This window comes from Megalops cyprinoides, chromosome 1 (genome assembly GCF_013368585.1).
Source record: "Megalops cyprinoides isolate fMegCyp1 chromosome 1, fMegCyp1.pri, whole genome shotgun sequence".
Lineage (NCBI taxonomy): Eukaryota > Metazoa > Chordata > Actinopteri > Elopiformes > Megalopidae > Megalops > Megalops cyprinoides.
Genome location: NC_050583.1, coordinates 63,999,105 through 64,015,722, shown reverse-complemented (window position 1 = coordinate 64,015,722; position 16,618 = coordinate 63,999,105).

Below are 16,618 nucleotides of genomic sequence, written 5' to 3'. Positions count from 1 at the left end.
TTGTAAAGTCCATGCACATTAACTAATTAAAAGGTAGTCTCGGTTGGAGACAGTAGCCAAATATGCTTTAATTCCCGAGCACAAAATGACAAAATGGAAGCTGTGGGGAGAAACTGCTGGAAAATGAGGACACACACCAACGACACACCAACGACTTCTTGTGTGCCTCCCTGTGTTGCAACTGTAATCTTCACACACGCTGCGCGCGCTCACACACACACAGACACACACACACTCACATTCATAGTGGAAAAAAACAGAAACACACAATAGCACCACTGGTATTGCCCATTTACTCTCCAGAGAGAGTTTTCCTTATGTTTACCAGCAAAATCAATAAAGCCACGGCCAGTGTACTCTTTAGTGACAACAAAGGAGCATAAACATGGGAGAAACATGAAGTGACAAAGCAATTAGCGACTGCAGAACCGTGCTGGTTTGGCTAATATCTGTTGGTTTTGCTACAAGAGACCCCAGCACAGATTAAGACTGGTGTCAAAGAAGGCAGAGCCCTCAATACACTCTTCCTTTTTAAAAAAAAAAAAAAAAAAAATGAACTGCAACAGACCAATTGCTTCTACTTGCAAACAGAAAGACAGGAAGACAGATGTACCAAGCTATTGTTATGCCTTAGGCTGGGGTAACAATGGCTATTTTATATAGAATGAATCTGATCGATATGCCACCTAGCAAAGCATTAACGTCTTGGAGAGGGGGCAACAACAGGAATTTTATATAAAATCAATCAGCAGAATACATAAGTCTGCAAAAATGTCCTTGAAAAGCTTTGAAAAACAATCAGGACCGATTGCCACTAAGACTGAAATGCCGTCTGGCACATGGAAGCTTTCAAATGTATGCACTCTGATCTACAAAGTTAGCCTTTCTTCACTAAGACATGACAGAACAGGGAGAATTGTCCCAGGAGAAAGAGGAGGCAGCGTGTAGCACGGCACACTGAAATTAATGTCACCTTATATGCATGTCATCTCCGCATACATGGACTGAACATGACTTTTACCTCACATAGCCATGCTCACTTCCATAATAAATTATGGTTGAATTAGCATACCATGATGTTGTTCATTAACAATAATCCCCTTTGAGATGTAGCAGAGGCAGTGGAACTCTGTACCCCTATAGGAACTTCAGTCATGTTTTAATTAAGGGACAATGGAGAGTACAATGTAATCACTTACCACTTTTACTTCTGAAACTTTACCTGGAGTAAAATTGCATAAGGACTCAGTTTCAGCAGGATTAGCAAAAAATAAATAAATAAAAACAATGAGTTCATACCTTTGCTGATAGCTTTACATCCAGCTGTTATTATTTACACAACAGCTGTTTCACTCACCAGAGACCACCAGTCGCTGAAAGAGATTGCTTAAGGAGGGGAATATCGTCCAAAAAGGCATTCCTGATATCAGTCACTGGCGATCTGACACTGAACTGAATGGAATCCTAGAAAAGCAAAGCCATAAACAATGGAGCAGGGCAGGGTTAAATCTGAGACTGTGAGCTCAGCTGGTGATGCTCAGGGATAGATGGCAATACATTTAGACAGAGATCTCCACTGTTCTGTGAAGAAAATGAACAGTCCTTTCAAAAAAGGTGATAACTGCAATCAGACTTATCACCACCCGTGGTATTGAGACCTGAATTTGTAGAATATATGTAATAAGATGATGGAAGGAATGGATAACAAAAGAAAACATTGGAGAAAAAATTGGGTCCTTTTTTTTTTGTTTTGCTTCTTTTCTATTTTGGCCTGGAAACAGAAAGAAAATGCCACTCAGGCTAGAATTAGATTAAAACCTCGATTTACAAAGAAAGGTGCAGAGAATTTTGAATGCTGTGATGGTGGTCAATACAGCTGGATTGGCTGCACCCGAGACAGGGGCTATCCTCACCACAGCTGGTAAATACACACCCGGACAGGGCCACACCCCATGCATGGTGGGTGGGTGGATAGCCATGTTTGCGGTCTTCTGTGCGATTGACCGGTGCATGAACAGAACAGAAAACCAGACTCTCCCCATCGACCCAGACCCTAGATTTTTCCAGCCCATGGGCTAAGCGCAAGAGGTCCAGGCTTAAATGGTTTAAGTGTGGTGAGTTCAGAATCTGAATCCCAGATTGTTGTTGTCAGCAGCTGTGGAGGCTTTTATCTACCCCTTTCATCTCCATCTGTTCATCAGACACACCGCAGCACACCAGCAGTACACATCTCTGTGTCCTCTCCATCTGCCTCACACCTGCTGTCCTGATACCAAACAGAGGGGAAAAAAAAACACCCATGCTTTTGACTGGAGACGAGCAGGAAAAGCTCATAATGGAAACATATGTGGTTACATATCGTTACATTTAATCATCGGCAGCTATATAGATTAATTCACGTGGCCCGAAAACACTGGGACATTCAGAACTCATTAATTAATCCTACACCTGGTTATTTGTAAACAATATATACACAACTTCTGGACTACCTGTACAGGATTGTTGGCTTTTTCTCTTCTCATGCCATATGGAGTATTTCACAATAAGTCAATATTGACATATAGTGAATTTAGTATATTCAGTTCAGTCCAGTAGATATGAAGGACTGTCGCAATTAACCATAATTGGTTTAATCCAATCACTTTTCCATGGTAAAAATACTTCTTCTCAGACATGTCTAGACACCTACATACCATAAAGACTGTACTGTACCTTGTGATAAATCCGCTTAAAAATGAATTAAATTAGGTTTGTAAGGTGGGGTCAATATCATTACAAATGCATATCAGCATTCATATAGCTGCAGCTTTTCCAGGTATTTCATTTAACTTCTCACTTCTAAAACTAAACACCTCTAAAACAGTGTATTGATGTGGCTGGGATGAAGATTGCTGTGCAAAATTGCAATACATTACCTAGATCTGTTATCTGTGAGTGTGAAATATTGAGCTAGACAACACTGAAGTCTTCTCAGTTTTCCAGCGAGCTCAGTGAAGTTTACAAATTGCTTTTTTTTTTTTGGAGACCAGAATTGATCAAATACGTATTTAGCATTAAACTTGATTACGCTGGAGCCTTCAGTCAAAATATAATCTATGTTAAAGCTGTCATGTAACATTGGTGTCCTTCCATGGAAGCCAGCTCCAATTTGGGAAAGTGCCTTCAGCACAGAGCACAGTCAGGGCTATGGATATTCCACTTTACATTTTTACAATATATTCCACAATAGAGACAGTAGAAAGCCGGGTGCAAGCCTTAATGGCATATCAATACAGTCAGTGAGAGAAAAAAAAGTCGGAGAGCACAGGCAACAGATATGGCTGGAGGCAACAGAGAAGTTTAACACAGCAGGTGACCATAGAAGTTTGGTGAGTCATAGGAAGGAAGGCAATGCCAGAGCAGAATGCAAAATGGCATTCTGACCCCTTTCTCCCTTTCACATATTTTTGGCTCTTCACAGACAAACTAAAAATGTCAGCACACGGGGGGAGCTGTGAGAGTGGGAAATCTAAAGTTTGGTTCATAGCAAGGAAAAATCTACATTAGGCGTTACAGGAACAGGTAGCTCTATATACTAGTGTTTCTTAGTCCTTGGACTAGGAGGACTGCCTCAATTAACGATAATTGGTTTAATTCGATCACTTTTCCAAGGTCCTATTGAAGAGCTTACTGCCCTTAGAAACTGAAATACTTTATAGCAGTGCGCTTAGTTCTATTCTTCATAGATTAAATACATTTCAAACTTCCCATATCTGTGACAGAACTCACAAATGGTATGTTCCTAAAAGGCATTACAAAGTGTTCACATATTTGTTTGCTGTGGCTATGTTAAAGTTGTTTTTAGACAGTGCAGCAGAAGCAGAAATTGGCACCCACTGCATTCAACCCAATGCTGACCTCTATTTTCTAAGTAAGTAAAGGTCAATGAACTTCATGCATATACATTTACTCACTTTAATTAGCCATATAGTGTAGTGGAAAGATACAGTAGCAAATTGTGTAAGATACGGCAGTTTGTAAATATAGGATTTAGTCACATAATTTTTAAAAAGCACCACAATGATGTTCATTGATCTGGAGTACAAGTTTGGCTTACACTTTATTTTAGGGTTCAAATATTAAGGACTAATTTAGAAAAAATTGCTGCATATCTACCCAACACATTAGTACATGGGTACTAATGAGTTACTGATAATACAACTTTTGTTCTGTATTCTGAAGTGGACAAATACTCTTTCCTTATTAGTCACTAATAAAGGCAAACAGGATACTAGTAAATCATCTTGTGTTCTCTACCCTAAGCAGGCTAACACTCTTTCCTTATCAGCTCCTAATAAAGGACAAACAAATCACGTGAAAAACCATCCCGTGCTTCCTGCTCTGAAAGTGGTCTCCTGTTCTTTACTTACTCATTGCTAAGAAGGGCAGGAAAACATCATATAAGTCAATGTTCTTGAGAAGTGTATTATTAAGCATACATTTTTAATATTTAAACAAACACTGCCCATAAATTATAGGCATATATTCATTACATCATGCTAAGGCAAGCCAAGGAACCACAACTTTCATTTTCAAGGAGAAAGAAAGGGCATCAGAGTAACACTCCAACCCACACAAATTCCCTCTGTTCTATTCATCAGACAGAGCTTGTCTGTATGGAATGATAGATGTATCATTTTAAAGAATAAGCATGTGTGTTCTTAAGAATTCATCCATTGCAAATCAAAGCACATGTCTATTTCTTTTTGTGAATAATTTCCCTCACAATGTGACAACCTCTTGTTCCCATGTGTTACACACTGGCACTGTCTTCCCACGAAGGATGCCCCTCTGAGGAACTGACGGGGGGCTGGAGGGCTCTTTAATTGGCTGTTTTGTGCCTCTTTGGATCTGTCCTCAGTGCACAAGGGAACCCGTTTGACAAGAATGTAATTTTGGTGAGCTCCATAGGAACAGCCTGTGGCTAAGGGTTGTCAGAACAAAATTAACTGTTGCCCTGTGTTTGTATATCATTGAGTGGTACTCAGGAGATGCCTTTGCCAGCCTTTGTGTATGTTAGGCTTCCTTGGTGGTCCTGTGAGGGTTTCTCACTGCCTTCTCTATGAATTAACTAAGAGGAGCTGAACCGCTCTGATCCCAGCAGGTGCACCTGAGCGTAGCAATGAAGTTAGGCCCTCATGGCATCTATTTTTGGTCCTAGAAAACGGAGCACTGAGCATGTGTAAAACAGACGCAAAGCAACAGGGCTAACCTGGGTGCAAACGTGGGCATATGGAAGAGGTGAGCTGGTGATTGGATGAAACTGATATTTTATTAATACAGTAAAAAAATTAAATAGTTAACTCATCCAGTCTAGAAGTGAAACCGTTCATGGCTGCATGTTTATAGATGAGGGCGCCTATGCATACCTGTGGCATTCAGATACTTGCTGATTGACAGGACTTTAAAAACATTGATTGTTCTGTTATTTGCACAGTAATCTAGCATAACTCTACCACTGTGTCTGCTGTCCATTAGCTGGTAACCCCTGGCCCAAGCCCTAACAGCATCAAAGGAGATGCTGGATATGCCTTCAACAAAATGGGCTGGAAAGGGACATCTTTTCAGCGCTGCTTTGAAGGTCCTCTTTTGATCAGTTCTGTCCCCCCACCCCAACCACCACCACCACCACCACTACCGCGCACACACACACACATACACACACACATTCTTCTCTTGTATCATGTGCTGGTGAGAAGAGAAAGACGCACACTGGAGGCTGTGGCATTGTGGGGTTCCTAACAGCAACAGGGCACACCTCCACTGTCTGTGATTTGAACAAAACAGGCTCATAGACATTTATTTGCGCTGAATATTACAGTGTGCTTTTCCCCTCTCTTAAACAGTTCATCTATCGCTGGAAGGATGGTGCGCACAATTCCTCTTGTTTGCTGCAGACCTCTCTGTGCATTTATGGAGCCAACCAATGAAAGGGTACACAACACCTACAGTTACAGATGTCTGGCTTCTAAGGTTGCAATTAAAATTTAAGGCATGTCGTTGTCTAGTTTTGTTTTTTTTAAAAATTGCATGTTACATTAAAGTGTTCCATGTGTGGTCTTTCAACATTTCTGGCACATCCCGGCATCCATGTAGTTCACAGTGCGTCTGATGCTCTGATGTGCCTTTCTTCTTGTGGCTCATATGAAGTGTCTGGGTACGACTGATCACAGATCACGTAATGCCGTGGAAGTGCACAAAGCCACTTACAGTCTTTTCTCCTCTATCCTTACACAAAGCCACTTACAGACTTTTCTCCTCCGTCCTTCTTTTGGAAAGAGGAATACCGATGAGGGCTGCCTTTCACCTCATTCATTTGAAGTATGCTGTGGAATGCCTGGGTAAATTACAAATTGGGTCTCTTTCAAAGAGCAGGCCACAGTTCAGTACTTTTTAATTGGTTTCAATGCAGCTGATAAGCAAACTTGAAAAATTCTCACCTCAGTCTTACTTCTGCACCACATACTATAGAATGGTTTGTAGATGTGCAAATGTGAATGTGATCCTTGTGATTTAATATTTTATGTATGTATGGCCATGAGTCTGGGACGTCAGGGCAATCTTGATAAAATATGACAGAAAGAGATGTCGTTAGTGTCAGCATTTAGTATCACCAGGCACTTTACAGTGCACTAGATGGAAATATGTCTGCAGCCACCATACATGGGTGACTGCAGATGCAATACTGGGTTCAAGTTTTGTCTAACAGGGCAGCCATTTCTCACCACCTCCGGGTGAGTTTGGTAGATGCGGATGAGACATTTCAAAGATCAACACCCTCCTGCATCCCAAAATGCCACAGAGGTACCCAGGTGTAGCTATAGCCAGATCAATTTCTATACTGCAAGACGGCAGCCCCAGGCTGAACACGTCAGAGTCTACCATACACGTGTAGGCTTGGTGGTGCCTTACAACACAGGGTGACATGTTATGCCTGGACAAACAGATATTCCAGTATAAACTGCTTAAATCAAAATTATCAATGATTTGCAGAATCTGTCCCAGCATGAGAGTAGTGTACTACAGCCACTAAAGCTATTATTATTAAGTGGGAACTTTAACCCTTTTTCCCACTTCTACACACAACACATCTGAATTTTATGGCTCTGTGTATGCTGAACAGTAACAACACATGTTCTACAAGACTAATCCCTTGACTAAGGTCCCGATGATATTACATTTGTGCCAAAAATGTGGAAAATGCCAGTGACTTATTTTACATGCAAATTGAAATCCTACCAAGAATACACAAATTAGCATTGTTCATCTGTGTTTTTAATGTTTATTTAGGTAGGCTTCTTGAAAACAAGCTTGTTTTTTTATTGTTTAGTTTTGTTTTATGGTTAAAAGTTGTCAGCAACTTGCCTGTAAGTATGCTGCTGTCTCTTTGCAGTTGACAGGTAAATGCAGAGCTATTTATGCCTTTTTGGCTTCTAAAACCATACCACAGGATTTGATGCTTGAAGCAGTCTGCTTCCTTAGGGAAGACTTTCCAAAAAGAAATTTATTTCCAACCAGAAAATGTATCTACCATTTTGAACGAATTTGAAATATGAAAGATCTTAGTGTAAACACAGAATGTCAGGGTCTGCATAGTCTCTCACTCTCTTTCTCTTTCTCTCTCCCTCTCTCTCTCTCTCTGTATATACATATATACAGTCAACGGATTAGTGTCTACAGAAGATGGTCCAAAATTGTTTAGGCTTATACAGTATATTGTATTTCTGTCAATTAAATGGCATGTTTTGGGGTAATAAGTTAATAGGACACTCCTAGTATGGACATATACTGCAAACAGTGTCCTCTGTATTAATTCATACCCCTAACTCAATGGGACCTTGCAATGAAAGACAAAATGTACATATTGGATATATTTTCTACTGTTTAAAAATGAAAATGTTATTTATGCTTTAATAACACAGAGCAAATTCAGATTGTTCACAAATAATGAATTTTTAATCGAGAAAACACTGCTGAAGAAATCTAGTTGAGCGTTCTGCTTGTTGGAAACTCAAGGAGCTACACAGAGGTTTCCTGTTTACGTGTGTCACACAGGGCAGTAACAGAGTGAAGAGATTCATCAGACAAATGCAATGGTTAAGGTCAGAGAGATCAGCAAGGAAACGGTCATCAACCTCCGCACACTGTAAAATAGCTATTAAGACATCAACATAAGTAGACTCTACCACTTTCCATTGTAGTGTCAATAAGTAAGAAAGAGTGCGGTCAAAAGTCACAATCAGAACGTCATGAAACTTTACAGGAAGCATCTTGTCAGTGTAAGATATGGCAGAAGAGCATAAGAAAAGATAGTTTGTCTGGAATAAAATCCCTTATTCAAAAATTATGACTTTGCTCTTTGCATTTCTAAGATTAAAGTATTAAAGAATTTTTGTGCAGATTTTTTTTTAATAGCATGTTTTTCCTCCTGTTTAGCCAGGGGCATGATAAAATATGGAGGGTATTGTGCAAAGGTGTCATGCTTTACAGGTAGGTTGCATACTTAATAGGGTAAGATTATGCAAAGTACTACACTAAGCGAGGAGAGGAGGCCTGGCTGCCAGGGTGTCACAGGTATGTAGGTCACTGAAGGGGGCTCCTGTTTAGCATTTACAGCGAGCTTCTATTTCTGTCTATTGTGTCGGTTCCCTCTCCAGAAGTTCATTAGCTTGATTTTTTGTGTTCTACCACAGACCATAACAAGGTAGTACTTAGTATTTTAAAAAAAAAAAAAGGTTGTCAGGTTTCTTGAAGTTGTGAGATGCAGATTTCAAGATGACTATTTTTTTTTTAATCAAAACTTTATCTCCTGGTTTTGAGAAGACAATATTATCTATTATCTTAGCATGTCAATAAAACAGGGGATCTAGAGCAGCGGTCCCCAACCTTTTTTGCACTACGGACCGGTTTCGTATAGACAATATTTTCCCGGAGGGTCACGACACGACCATAACATCGATTATGCCTATAAGTGTAGTATAACTGTTTTTCATAACATTTAGACAAGTTGATCTAACGCATATTTTTACTCGAATGACCATATAATAAAAACACTGCAACTCACTATGTCGCTGAATCAGTGGGAGGCCTGAGCTTGTTTCCCGGCAACAAGAGTGTCACATCTAGGAGTTATCAGAGAGACACCCGAAGTGTGTTCCTTACGTCCAGTCTGCTCCGAAATTTTGTTTTTGTTGCCGTCATCGCGGAAAACCCCTCTTCGCACAGATAGCACGTTGGAAAGGGAGGCAACGTTTTCAGCGCTTTTGTGGCTATCTCAGGATATTCAGCCTTTTATTTTGATCCAGAAGGTCGGCAGAGATGAAGTTCTCTCAAACATACTTTTAAGGCCACCGTCATTGTCCTGCACGGACATGGACGATTCACCCGCGACACTCACAAAAATGGGTCGCGGATCCATTCCTTCGCACTTGGGTCTTTGACGGTTGGGAAGTAGCGCTCGAACTCCGTAGACAGTGAAGCTAGGTGATCGCGCACCAGCTGGGAGAAGAACGGCCCACCCTCAGTCTCTCCCAATATCCTCGCTAATGTTTGGAACATGTCAAATATGCCCCTGTCCACTCGCCGTCCCCACAGTTCCAGTTTGGCTTTGAATGCATCCACTTTATCTGCCAACTTAAAGACAGTTGTCATTCTCCCCTGAAATGACAGATTTGAGTTCGTTGAGCAGGTTGAATATGTCGCACAGGTAAGTGAGTTTTGCGACCCATTCCTCATCATTGAAATGTGCTGCCAGTGGTGACTTTTTTTCCTGAAAGAAATCTCTGCAGTGGCTCTCGTAACTCAAACACTCTGGCCAGCAATCTCCCCCTGGACAGCCATCTGACTTCTGTGTGTAAGAGGAGGCGTTTGTGCTCTGCGTCCATTTCCTCACAAAGCTGCTCAAACAGACGCGAGTTAAGGGCGTGTGCTTTGATGTGATTGATCATTCAAATAACATCATTCAATACGCCGTTAAATTCAGGTGACATTTTTCGGCTAGCCAGCATTTCTCTGTGAATGACACAGTGCATAGACTCAGATTCAGGCGCAACCTCTGTAACCCGAGTAGTGAAACCAGACAGCCGTCCAGTCATGGCAGCAGCCCCATTCGTACATAGGCCAACACAGAATGACCAATCCAATTTTCCTGACATGTAATCATCCGAAGACTTGAATAGTTCTGCGGCCGTTGTGTTAGTCGGCAGCGACAGCGCACACAACATATCCTCATGCACATCATCCTGAAAAATATATCGCACATAAACAAGCAGTATTGCCTTCTTGTCGACATCGGTAGATTTGTCAACCTGGATTGCATACCACGGTGATTCGTTAAGCCTCTCTAACAATTGTGCCTCAACGTCCTCCGCTATTTCGTTAATTCGCAGAGTGACGGTGGTAGCCGAAGGAAGAACCTGTGCTATCTTTTAGCTGCAGCCTCTCCTAAGAGTTCACAGCAAATGTACTTAGCAGCAGGTAGAATCAACTCCTCGCCAACAGTGAATGGCTTCTTAGCCTTAGCAATATGGCTAGCCACTAAGTGTGACGCTCTCAGTGCAGCGACGTTTGTTGATACAATGGCTTTAAAGACTTGCTTCTGTCCTTCTTGTTCGTGTTTTTTTTTTTTTTTTTTTCGCTCAGAGAACTCAACAGTTTTGTCTTTACTGTTAAAGTAGTTTTGAGGGCTTCATTACCTCGTTAGATAGTCTATCTCCACATACCAGGCACAGGGGGCTTGGAAAATGCGAGTCACCTGTCGCAAAAAAAACATATTTTAGGTAGGACTCATCATACTTCCTACAGAATGAGGCTTTTCTTTTTCTGCTGTCTCTGCATTATCGACGTTGGGCCTTTTATCTCCCTTACCCCTTCCGAGGAAGTTCTCCAGCGACGTTTGTTTTTTTATTATTCATGTCCGCTAGCTAGTAGGCTACAAAGTTGGCGGCAACACAGCTCACGCAGAACGTAAGTGATGAACTCGCGGCGCACGCGTTACTCAAGTTCAAAATCTGTAAATTCTTGTGGGCGTGACAGAGATATTCTTACCACAAACATGTAAATTATATCCATAAGTAATAATATTTAGCTAGACATTTCACAATGCTAAAATATTTCATTAGCAGTTTCATTAGCAGTTTCCAAGAGTGGTAAGAAAAGGACCAACAGACTGCACCAAGTTCAATGTAGTTACTGCACGAATAGACTATAATTGTATATAATTATTATTTTATTTTACCGATCTAAAAAAAAACAAAAAATAAATTATTTATCCTTTCCATGCCGTGCGGTGGTTGAGGACCGCTGATCTAGAGGAAATCTGACTGTCATTTGAAATTCCGCTGTATGTTTCCTGTGCTTTGCCCAATGGTTGGAGATAAAGAGATGTAATTATGGTGATGTACCCCATATTTCTACCATATTGTTATTTGACAAGAACAGTACCAAAAAATTCCAAAATTTGCATTAGCAGCTAGGATCCGCAATTTGATTTTGTTGGCAATTAATGGTCTTGGTAGTGTTGAAAAGAATCTAGTTCAGTACTAGACAAAATGCATTCTAGGAATGCAAATATCGTGTCAATGGAGGTCTTTAGTTAAGTGCATATGGCTGAAGTAAATACCACTGAGAGTGCCTGCCTCACTGGTCTGTTTTACATATGTTTATCGGTGCTTTTGACCCACTAATTAGGTGCATTCTTTTTATCTCTCTCTGTTTGCCCCCTCAGCCATTCCCAACATCCTCTTTGCATATTCCATTAGTCCTTGTACCATTTCTGGATTCCTCTTTCCTGCCTTCTACAAGCTTCATGTTGTTTTTTTTTTTCATCTCACTCTGTGTAATTAGCTCAAGTCCTTTCAGACCAGGCAAGGGACTGCTTAAGGACTCCAGTCGTTTCAATGCAAGATCTGCAAAGTAAAGATTGCGGGGTTGAGCAAAGCCGCAGAGTGCCCCTTGCTGTCTGGGTCTTTTCTCTCCCACCCCCTTTTTCAGAGGCAGAATACTGATGGGAGCCACATTTAATTTTGTTCACTTGAAGTGTATGTGTGGGAATGCCCTTGTAATTTACAAACTGGGGCTCCCTTTCCATAAAGCAGGTCAGAGATTAGTAATTTCTTTAATTGACTTTGGTTCTGATATGCTACATGAGCTTGTGGTCAAAATAATAATAGTTTTAAAAGCTATACATAATAAATTGATCCTAAATGTTGACCCTCATCCACAGGTTATTGTATTTACATAGATTGAAAATAGTTTGTTCCCCAAAATCACAGCTTAATTAGTCACTGCTAGCAGACCCATTTCAAACTCTTCTAGGCTGTATTTTGTACAAAATGGAAGGGATCTTTTAATTTTTTTAATAGAAGTGAGAGTCCTAAAATGTCAGCATGGCAGATGGATACCTTGGCACCACATTTTACTGGGTGGAGAATCACCTAAAGGAGACTTCAATATATTTTAATATATTTTGATGGGGCTCACTAAACAGGGGTATTTCAACATGTGTGTGGAAATGTGGAGTGTGGTTAAGACCGAGGTTTGAATGTAAGCCCTCAAAGCTCATCAAGAGGTTTTGTATTTTAGTTAAACTAACCAGAATAGTTGGTTTGGCAATGCTATTTGCAAAACATAGTTGTCAATCATTATTAGTCATTTGTGACTGTGCTTAATAATTATCAAAAGCTTTACAACCCAAAACATTTTGGCACTTTTTGAATGTAAATTCATTGTTCCCTAGGACCAAATGGTTCAATTAATCTCACCACAGCTGATAGGACAGCATTTTACAAGCTACACGATAAGCAGTGAGTATCGTATCACTTCCCGGAGAAAACAGTCAATGGCAGTCAGCATCAGCTTGTAGTTTTGTAGTTTCTCATGTTAAGAGATTCTGAGGTAAATAAAGTATCTAGCTGTAAATCACAGAATTTCAATCCCAGTCAAGTCAATGGCATAGATCAATGGTGCCTGCAAGAAAACTAATACCAGGCACAAGCAGATCTACTCTGTCCTGTCTTTGAAACCATCAAAACTAAAGCGAATAGAAATGCAGTCCCAATGAAAATCCAGAGATAAATATTTTCTCAGACTTATCTCAAGCATATGTAAAGCTTCAGTCAGAAAAGAAAACAGTTGTAACTAATGCAAAATATCTTTCTGTTGGTCATATTGCTTATATTACAGAACAATCTAGTGAACATACTGAATACAATGAAATAATAATTATGACTTTCCTGAAAACAATGGCAAATTGAATTATATGTTAAAGGCCTGTCAAAAGCTTGCTCACTTACAATTATAATTACTATAATTAATTCCTATAACATACATAGCAAATCAATGTATATTCTAGAGACGTGATGCATATCACTGGACACATAGTCTACATGCAAGTTAACTAATGTGCCAACAAACCAGAGCACTCTCAGATCAATACATGCCCACATCAATTCAACATATACTTGTCTAATAAATGGATAAATTAACAATGCACCCTCAGTAAAGCTTCAGTTTCTGTGGTGACACATGAGCAGGGAACAATAAAACAGAAGCTGTCGATTGTCTTTTGAATATGATCCGCTCCAAGTGAAGGTTATCTGCTTTTGGTGTTATCTTGTTTATTTCTTTGTGTTTTAGCATCAAGAAGTGAAATTCTAAAGATCCAGCACACAGTGCTCTGCATAGAAAAAGAAACGACAGTGTTGTTTCTTTTGAATGACCAGGCATTGACATTGTTATTTATAACCAAGGCCATGATTTATCAGTGGCTGCAGGGTGTGCTGAATTGGATACACACTATATAGTGATAACACCATATATTTACACAAGATTTTATTTTGTTTCACGAGCGCAGTTTCAAAAATGGTGTGATCATCGCAGTTAAATTGGGAAATGAACTGAAACAAACCTCAGAAAGGGTGGTCATGGTCAGATTAACAATTTATTTCCAGAATGATGTGTAAAAACAAAAAGGAGGTCTCAGCTTTCTCATGCAGGAAAGACACCACACTTTTTGACACTGGCATTTTGATTTCTTCAGTCACGCTGTTTATCCTGGTCCTTAAAGACTTTGCACACTTGCTTGGCTGCCAGCAAACCTTGGCTTTTTTGCTCATATGATATGTATTACTATCATTTTTTTTTGTTTTAATTTTATGGCAATACCAATATAAATTCTTATACAAAGGAGGGACTTGTGTTATATTTTTCTTCATTAAATCGCCTAAAGATCAGCTATTTAAACCTTTGCGATTTAAATATTCCAAAATCATTTTAATAGGGTCCATTAAATGTATGCTGAATGACTTAAAAATGGCTAGCAAAAAGACAATGGTGAGGATCTAATTTTCTCCTTATGTGAAAATGATTGTGGGCTCTGCCATCCCCTTAATTCCTGCTGCTCTAGCATTTCTGTGATGAGAGGCCATTTCCATTGGATTTGAATGGATTTGAAATGATTTGAGCAGAAGAACAGCGCCCATACTGCGAGACGATTAGATATGTTCTCTGTGATATGAAGCGGGATTGAAACAGAACAGTGCAGCAGCCTGCATGCAAGACTGGCCCAGGGCGGTTGATTACACACCTCAGATTCAAAGCACAAAGCCTGCTTGTGACTTTCAAATTGCATGTGTGTCTGAATAATGCATAACCTTGACAGGGTGAGAAATCTCATTGTGGTGTAATGACATGGCAGCTACTCCGAATGATGCTGCCTTGATGTAGCGCCTCCGAATGTGTTAATTAATGTTTAGTTCCCAAAAGTTGCACACCACACAAGAACTGCGATTACTTTTATGTGCTCTTTATTATGTTCTTTAAATATACAGGTAGAGAAACTGTCACATTTGTCATTTTATTGCAGTCAAACAAGATGTTTTGCACCACAGTGACAGATTTTTTATTATTATTATTTTTTTAATCAAAACAGTCTAAATGAATAAGATTTTTTATTAATCACAGAGGTTGCTGAATCAAGAGTTGGATTATTTATTGAGTTATAATACAGTATGCTATGCTAAATGCCAATCAAATATGCTAAAAATTATAATACTATACATGGTCCTGACATGGACAGAGGAGTAGCTATTTTATTTTTGAATGCCTTGTCCCCTTTATGCAGCTGTATTTTGAAACTGCCAATTGGATTTGTTATGCTCGTTTCACCATGACAACCACCATACTTGTGCAGGATTGTTGGGGTGCAACAAATGCAATCCTCCAGTACGCATATGCTGACTATTTTTCATACTACAGTTAGCCAAGAGCCTATCGGAGGATGGACACAGCTTCATTGACATTATCCAAGCAACGCGTAGGTGCATCATGAGTCACAGGTTGCCTGAGAGTGGAGAGAAAAGCAGCCTCTGCCAGCATACTCGCCCCTCTCCTCGGCATAACAACTCCAATTTGTTGTACTGCTGTGGGCTCCTAGTCACCGTTGGCTGATGACTCGGGCTGCAGAGCTCAGCATGTACTCGAAGGGAGTGCCTTAACTGCTGAGCTACTTGGGAGCCCCAGAAGGAGTATAACTTAACAGGAGGAACAAAGATCTGCCTAATCCACTCAAAGAAAGAAAATCTAAATGACGCAGTCAACAATCTATTGCATAAATGTGATAAGCATGTGTATATAAACCTCTGTATATAAACCTCCTTTGCCCTAAACCGAAGCCAAGGAAAAGGGGGGGGGGGGGGGGAGTTACAAGAATCCAATCTAATGGAAGTGGAAGCGAGGCTGACTTTCAGTGGCACTAAAAGACAAAGGAATCACTCTGGAGATATTTCCGAACTAACAGATAACAGGCCTGGGTTATCTTTTTAGCATGTCTCTCAAAGCCCAAACTGGCATCAAAGATAACATAAGATTCCTAATTTAAGATTTAATATTGGGGGATAAGATACCAAAGTAAAATGCTGCAAGTTGCTGTGTTACTCAAGGCCCTTTAATACAACTTTGGCCTTATCTGAGTTCAACTGCAGGAAACTTTGTGACATTCAGCTTTTGGCAAGCAGTAGTTTACAGTAAAGTCTATTTTTGTCACCTGGTATGACAAATAGAGATAGGTATCATCGGCATAGAAAGGAACTGAGACATTCTTGGTAATGCATGAGAGATACAATAAAAACAGAGAAAAACACTGGCCCAAAAATTGATTTTATGTGACTTGTAACTCAATTGCATGATGCATGATAAACCAAATTTTATGCCAAGAAAGAATGGTTACATTTGTTAGTAATTAAAGAGTAATTACTCTTTAATAGAAAACCCTGATAACCCAATGTAATTGCATATGTATAGTTACTTAAAACGTGCTTAGAATTAGAATTCAGAAGCCCTCAAGAAAAGACAAGAATTGTCTTTCTCAAGACAGGAATTCTTAATCATCTGAATATACATTTGGACTGTAAACTGTGACATGATTCTGGCAGTAGGAGGAATGCTGAAACAATGCAAATAGGAATCTAGAATAAAGATTTCAGTACAAAGTGGGTTTAAGTGTAATAATATACAATTTACATGTACAATGTACTAGCAGGAGTGTCAATGTACATGCAAGTAAGTGTATCTAAAAATATGT